Below are 8,457 nucleotides of genomic sequence, written 5' to 3' on the forward strand. Positions count from 1 at the left end.
AGGGTGTGAAACCCAAGAAGGCTCCAAACACTGGAGAGTTTTGTGGTGTAGAACAAGGATCCACCCCATAGGGAAGTCAAACAAAGTATGTTCCAAAGGGAGAAGATGGTGTTAGCAAAGGGAGGCTGAGTAAGATGCTGTCACTGATTCTGTATTTACTTGAATCATTGGGCAGTAAAGGGTACAAGAAGGTATCAGAGTACCCAAACTAGAAGTTATGATTCCCATCCACAAACTGTTCCTAATTGACTGATCCAAAAAAAAAACCTGATGAAAATAAAAATTTAAAGCCCAGCTAGCTCAGTCGGTAGAGCATGAGACTCTTAATCTCAGGGTCGTGGGTTCGTGCCCCACGTTGGGCGCCAGATATTGGGGAAAATTATAAAGGCCACTCCACGTAGTTAAAAGGAAGATTTATTTAGTGGATGACTTACAAATGAAGGAATAGATAGGTTGCGGGGGTCTGGGGAAGGTGTATCGCAATCCAGCGGTGTTCTCTGGAGCTCTGCACAGTCAACCTCCACCATCCAGGGTCCAGGCACAGAGAGCGTGCCCCGAGAGAGCACTGGCCCATCCAGCTCGCGGGTTTCCAGCGCCTCCCCTCACCCCTCCTCGTAGGCATGACAGTTGCCAGAGTCTCAATGGGGGTTGGAACTTCCAGATCCAAGCTGGAATGGCTACCCACTACAGAACTAAGTCCCCAAATCACACAAGCATGGGACAGACACTCAAGTATTATGAGATTCTAAAGTTAAGTACCTTTGTGCTCCTATTATTCTGTTCCAAAGACTAGCTGAATGCCTGGTAGTAGGTGTCCAAAATATTTATTGAGTAAATGAAAATAAAATAAAAAGTTGTTTTAACCCTGCTAAGGCTTAGTTTTCTCATCTGGATAATTGCCATGATATTACATAGCAAAGAATGCATTGGATCTAAGTCTGAATTTTAATCCTACTCTACTATGTACCACTTGTTTCTCTTTGAATAAGTTACACTAAATTTAACACTGGACCATTATTTGGGAAGTGTGGATGTTATAAGACATGTAAATCCAGTCAAGACTTAATAGAGGGTTAGGTGTTTATAGTAAATATTAGCTGAAATTATAATTGTTAACGGATAATTTTTGAAAATGGTTAGAGATGAATTCTCATACATGCCTGAAAGTGACTATGTGCTAGAGACCTCAATACACCAAAGATAGGGCTGGTAACCATTTATAGCCAGCTCAGAGACAGTCCCCAAACAAACACAGACATAGATCTGACAGTGATGGAAAACTTAGTCTCTTCTAGAGTGAGGGAGGAAATTCTTCACTGAATGGAACTGAGGAAGTTTCTGTGTCTATAGTAAAAAATCACTTTACTACTATTTATCTATAATTCACAGAGCTGTGAAATAGTTTTCCCAAAGGGAGATCGATAACTTGGAATGGAGTGCTTTACATATTGTGTAGTTTTTCACTGATGTGGATTTTTTTTCTTCTTCACAACATTGCTATTATTTCATACCTAACACACAAATTGTGTGAGATAATATGATTATATATATTTCTATAACAGGGTTGACATTTATTAATGCATGTCATTGTTAAAAGAGCAGGATGTGGAGAGATGGCTCAGCATTTAAAAATGTTGTTTTTCCAGAGGTACTGAGTTTGATTCCCAGCACACATGTGAAGTAGCGCTCAATCACCTGTAACTCCAGCTCCAGAGGATGCAACTCCTCTTCTGGAATTTGAAAGTACTCATATGCATATAGCATACATTCATTCAGACACAGATATGTACACATATACATAAATGGATTTTTTAAAGAACCAATGGTTTTATTTATTTATTTTTTGATTATAAGAATATTATGTTCTTACTGTAAAAAAATAAGAAAGATATGAAAAGAATAGACTAATTAATGATGCATCATCCGAATATACTAGTGGTAAACATAAGAGTATGTTCACACAGTATGCTCCATAATCTGACTTTCTCTTTCTTTATTGTTCATCATGGTCATCTTTTCATGCTAAGAAATATCATTGTATTTTGCACAAATAAACAATATCTAAAGTGCCTGGAGTATTTTACTGATTATTCCTCTATGATTTATGAATTAATAATACATTTTTGCTCTATGCTGAATCATCCTTTTTTGTTTGTTTTACCAAAAATGTAATACCAGATATACAAGTGAGAATTTGCATTTGACTAGACATAATCTATGTGACTGAGCAAAATTCATTTCCCGTTAATTCCCCATTTCCGTAATGGGTGGGACAGTGAGAGCACAAAGTAGGCTCCTAAGATATAGTTTCGTGCAATACTCACAGACCTGAAGCGCCCTTGGTGGCCTTCATAAAAGGTGAGAGGTCTCTAAATGCTGGTGTTCATTAGCAAACCAACAGACTGACCCCGCTTCTGAAAATCAGAGAGAAGGGTTATGTAGATAGCAAGGAACAAAACTGGAACAAGAGATCAGCTTTTGAAGGCATTGTCTTCAACTGGCTGCTCCCCTCTGCATAAAGTTTCTGTCTATTTCTTGTCACAGCTTTCCATGATACCTGGGGAAGGGCACAACACCACATCCATCTCTGCATCTCTTCCTACTTCAATGGGCCTCACTTAGAGTATGAAATATATGATACCAAGTGGGTGACAGAGTGACAATGGCAGCCTAACCTTACCAGAACCTGATTCCTTAGCTGAAGGACCTTCCTTTCCTTTACCTGAAAATCCACTATTCAAATCATGCATATTGTGGAAAGGGGGTGGAAGAAGTCAACTTGAATTGTTCTGTATTCTGTGTCCACTTTGTTTTCTATTATCATTCAGCAATGACAATTGATATCTTGGACTATCATGGGTTTTTTTTTTTTTAAATCCCTGTCTGCCTGTACGTATATGTGTGTGCATGTCCACATTCACTTGGGTTATGCCATTGTTGGCATGTGTTTCAGAGAGCATGTGTGGTGGTAAGAGGACAACCTTTGGTGTCCGTCCTTGACCTTCACATTATCAGAGACAGGATGTTCCCTGGCCCCATACACAGAGAGCTAGCATAGAAGGTTGTGGAGGTTATCTTGCCTCTCCCTTCTCTCTCCCGGTAGGAGTGATGGGATTTCGAACACGTGGCCTGCTGCACCTAGTTTTATGTGGGTCTTGGTGGTATGAACTTAGGCACTCGCATTGCACGTCAAGTACTTTACCAATGAAACACCTCCTCAGCTCTACCACGTCTTTTCTGTTAACTCTTTTTCTTACTCTTGTACTCTTATTCTTCCTTCTCTTTTGTTACTCAGATGCTCTGTGCTACTTTTGACTACCCCACCTCTCCCCTGCTGCCCCAGGTTGTGTCTGTATACCCACTGTCAGTCCATTCTTCACCAGGGAAAACCAGTGTTTTGGAAACTCAAGCCTGACCAGGTATTTTCCTTGTTGGGTGATTTTTACAAGTAAAACATTTTATCTGTAGTATTCAGTCCCCAGGGTTATCAAATTTAAACCATGACCAACTAGACTGCAACCTAAAGCATGGATTACTGAGACTCACTCTATGATTCAGTCTGGAATAGGGTCTGCTAATCTGCATTTCTAACAACTTCCAAGGTTATACAATCCTGTAAAAAATGATCAAGGCTATTTTCTCCTTGTATCAGCATACAGTGTTTCAAATAAACTCTCCAGAATAAATTTTTCAAGACAGGATTTCTCTGTATAGCCTTGACTGTTCTGGAACTCACACTGTAGGTCAGGCTGGCCTCAAACTCACAGATATTGCCTGCATCTGCCTCCTAAATGCTGGAATTAAATGTGTGTGCCACCACTGCCCAGTAAGATTTTTTGTGTGACGGTAGGGGAAGAATGAAAAAGGAAGTGAGGTCTGTTTTGGTACAAAAAATAATTGGTATGAGTTCACTTTTACTCCACATCCAGTATTGTTGGAAGTATCATTTAAAGCCTTACATTTGCCTACTGGTTTCAGCATCTCACCAGAGGATTATACAAAGCTTATTTTTCAAAGTTGTCTTCATCTACTGTTATTTTGGAAATAATTTAGCATGTGCCTGGTTAACTGAGTCAAGATTGATACGTCTAAGAGACTTGTGTAGGCTTCAACTTCCATCTTCTTTAGATCTCATCTTTCCTAGACTGTAGGACCATCCAAAAGATTGTGTTCATTTTAGACTCCTGATAAATATTTCCCTTTATAGCAACTATTTTTCCCCAGGACACTTCAGGTCCTTTGTCCATCCACTTTTTCTCTCCATTTATATTTCCATTTTTTTTTCTGATTTTGAGTCCAGTGACTTAATGAGGGCAAAATGTTTTCCCTACCAATTAGTATAGCAGACAATGCTTCATTATGCTTTCTTCATTTGAACAGAGAAATCACTGTTTCTGCAGGCAACCAAAGCACACTCTTCAGGATAGAGTTACTGAGTTACAACCATGTATGGCTACCACAAGGGAGCTAGACTGTATTGAGAAAATATATCTCTGTGTGTGGATAGTTTGGAATGCTTGAGAAAGGAAAGTGTAGTCAGCATCAGTATATATGTGTTGTGAATAATAATAAATATATTGACATCCCTAACATACTTCAAAATCTCTGGCTAAAGATTTGCTTTCTGGACTCTCCCTGAATTAATGTGCTGTTTTGCACATAAAGGATGCCGAGTCAGAGGTTCCTCACTAGAAGGTGATGATTCTTTATTGTCTAAGACACGAATGTCCTGCTTTCTATTTGTTCAGCAAAGAAACCTAAAAGCAATTGTCAAGATTATTTTAGAAGCCTCTTGCCTAAAGTACATAGGCAGTTGTCAAGTTTAAAATAAGTAAATTAATAATTGAAATTTTCTCTTTGAGGGAGAGAATTTGAAAAGGTAATTGGACAAACATCAGAACATTCTAGGTGGATGGGTCAGGTGATAACGTGGTCTCAAATGAAAAGATATCATGGATTTTGAAACATCAGCTGTAGTCAGTAAATAACTGACAGTAAGATTCATTCAAAGTGCCTTCCATTCAGTAAAACCAATCTAGTTAATGTGTATTTATAACTTCCATACTCTGCAAAGTTCTTATTAAACGAGGAACTTCTTTTTAAATTTGCATTTTAATTATGATTGGTGTGTGTGTGTGTGTGTGTGTGTGTGTACCTACTGTGTAATTCAGTCTCATTACCTCCACTGAGCCCAAACTATAAAATGATTTAAATAAGCCAAGAGACATCATGGTCCATTTCACATGACTTCTATAAATCTGACTTGTATGAATAATTTTGATATTGTCATCTAGGATGTTCACAATCTTTTATAATCATATGACGCTTGAACTTGAGATTTTGAGTTAATTAGTCCCTAAAGGAATGCAAACCAGAGTGGACCCACAATTTCTAAGAAGTAGTGAGTAGGTGTACTTCCCAGACTCAATGATGTGTAGGTGGAGAAAAATGAAGTTAAGTCCTTAGGACTTTAAATAAAAAAAAGAAGCCTGCTGTAACAATGTAGCCAAAATGAGCTGTCAAAAATCAAAATTATGCCAAAATTCTGCTTTCCCAACCTCTAAATAAGCCTGTCTGATTTCACTAGAGGACCAAATGTCACTGATGGAGAACTGCAGCATACTTTGTCCTCATCCTCTGTGCTATGTCTTACCTACAATTTGCTTTCTCAGTGTGGACATCTCATACTCATCAGCCACTTTGCTATTTTCAGAATAGACAGGATGTTCTTTGGCCTCCAATAGACATGGAATTGAATAATACTTTATTCATTTACAAGACTCTATATAAGATTCAGGGGATAGAACGAGAAGAAAGATCTTTTCCTGCTTCCAAAGATGATTCTCTTTGAAATACATGTAACAGAAAAGAGTGGACGTTTTATATTAGCAATGCTTGTTGGTTGTAATTGGACAAACTGAGGCTTTCCTTCGACTACTCCTGTTTACCTTCTTTTAAGTTGTCTTGACAAATGCAAATTCTTCAAGTTGTCTTTCCATGAGAAAGTGTGCTGTGAGCACAGGAGGTAATTTTATTATCTTGGTTTAGTTTCTATTTATACTAAGGTAAATGATGAGTTTGTTATATTTGAAGTTTGGAAAGTTTAGAGGTGAGGGATAATTAGCTGAGTCTTCCAGCCTCTGTCTTCCCTTAAAGAAGTCAAATTTTCTCATCTTAAAAGCAATTTTAATTGTCAAAACATTGGCTTTCTTCATGGTTTTTTGGATCCTGACAAGCATCAAGACTTGGCAAGCAAGTCTCTACCTGCCCGGCAGGAAGTTATATTTAGATTTGTGTGAAACTTTATTTTCCAGTCTCAGACATACTCAACTGTTGTTGCTGAGTTCCAACACTCACACTTCTAAATAGAGTTTCTGGAATTCTCTTGTGACCGGTAGAGGTTTTCACAAAGGTTCTCACCAAATCCAGCATAACCTGACACCAGTGGGCCCTTACTGCTTGGAGACAGTCTATTGTTGTTTGGCCAAATTAAACAAGTCCACTCTGCGTTGCTTGTCTGTCAGCCCAACTAGTGTCTCAAGGAGAGCTTGCTTCTTGACATTCAGAATCACACAGCTAAAAGAAGGAGGAGAGGGAAGGCAATAATAAAGGAAGATGAGGAGAGAAAGGCAGAGCCAGGGGCTGGATGAGGGAGGAAGAGGATCCCAAAATGAAGCTCAGCCATTGTTTAATCAGTGCCATGTGTAATGGTCTTTAAAATCTAATGTAGCTCCAGCATTAAATCATATTGCAATATTTGTATAAAACTTTAAGTCATTTTTCCCATAGATGCATTTAATCTAGAACTAGAGTAGCAGGCACTTAGTAACAGTTGAATTTTTGAATGAATGGTGGGATGAATGAGAGAGAATACTATGTTAAAGAAAGCATTTCATATATTGGGAAGTAAGGCATGGGAATAGTAGAACTCCTCTGGGTAAAGCTGAACTGTGGGTTCTGTCAAAGCCTGTTTTATTCCTAGTACTTTTCCATGAAGAGGATTGTTAACAGTTTGCAGGAGCAGACTTCTTTCCATTCATGTTAGCTCACTTGATATTAGTCAATGACAGGGTAACACACTAGAAGTAGGGCTTTGCTTATTGATCCAAAATTGTGAGTAGAGGACAAAACCAAAGGTAAGACATAACTAGTACCTTCCCATCCATACAAGGCCACATGGAACCATAGAAATATCATGCTCTAGTTTTGTTTCTGTTGCTATGGTAATAGCACCTTGAAAACAAACAACTTAGGGGACAAAGGGGCTCTTTTGGCTTTGAATTCTAGGTTATAGCCATCATTGAGAGGAAGTCAAGGCTTGAAGCAGGCCATATCATATCTGTAGTGAAGAGGAGAAAGAAACAAATGCATGTATCTCTGCCCATTATTGATCTCAGCTAGTTTTCTCTTGTTTTTGTACTTTTCAACAACACATACATCGGGAATGGTGCCCCCCAAAATGGGCTAGATATTTCTTCAATCATTAGTAATCAGGACAATTCCTGCACAGACCTTTCCCAGACACCAGTGTGATTTAGATTGTTCCTCATTAAGACTTTCTTCCAGATGATTCTAGAGTATGCTAAGTTGATAGTTAAAACTAGTAAGCACCTTGTTTCCAGTCATTTATTAGGCAGCCAAGTCTTGCACTCCTCTCTATACCAATCAATCATATCACTCTAAGTGATGTGTATAAAGAAGAGAAAAACTTTCAGGGTCAGAAGTTGTTAGGGTTGGTATAAGGACAGTAAAGTTTTCTGATACTCTTCTGCATCCTAGAGAAGGAGGTGGCAGCTAAGGTCCACCTAACAGATGCTAGGATAGATAACTTGCTCTTCACTAGTGTCTACCTCTGCAGGGGGAAAGGCAAAAGGGAGAGACCAAATAAAAAAACACAAACAGAATCCCCATTGTTGAGACAAGATAAGTGGCATCCTCAGCTAAAAGAAGAGCTGATAGGGTTTGGAATAACTACATAATGGGCAAAAGTGCTTGAAGCGAAAGTATGAGGACCTGAATTCAGTTCTCTAGTACCTGCATTAAAAAAAACAAAGCTGAACATGGCCAAATGTGCCTATAACCCCAGTGCTGGTGGCGAAGGGTGGTATGTGAAGATAGGAGAGGACCCCCTAGGTATATTGGCCAACTGTCCTAGTTGAAAACAGCAAGCTTCAGATTCAATGAGAGACTGAAGGCAAAGCATGATAGAGCAAGGCATCCAGCATCCTCTTCTGATGTGTGTATGCATGCATAGGTGAGTCCACCTATACAGACAAGTGCTCATATAGGCATGCAACACAAACATAATCACATGTACTATTAACATGCAGAGAGAGAGAGAGAGAGAGAGAGAGAGAGAGAGAGAGAGAGAGAGAGAGAGAGAGAGAAACAAAGAGAAAGGAGGAGGAAGAGGAGAGAGGAAGGTGTTAAGAAGCTAAGAGAAGCTTGAATACATAT

General features: G+C 38.9%; 1 non-coding gene across 1 annotated transcript; it reads left to right on the forward strand.

The window, feature by feature from the left end:
- Positions 1-289: 289 nt before the first annotated feature.
- Positions 290-362, forward strand: Trnak-cuu. Its single transcript has one exon. It is a non-coding gene; the product is annotated as a tRNA-Lys (tRNA).
- The last annotated feature ends 8,095 nt before the right edge of the window (positions 363-8,457 follow it).

This window comes from Peromyscus leucopus, chromosome 16_21 (assembly GCF_004664715.2).
Source record: "Peromyscus leucopus breed LL Stock chromosome 16_21, UCI_PerLeu_2.1, whole genome shotgun sequence".
In the NCBI taxonomy this organism is placed as follows: domain Eukaryota; kingdom Metazoa; phylum Chordata; class Mammalia; order Rodentia; family Cricetidae; genus Peromyscus; species Peromyscus leucopus.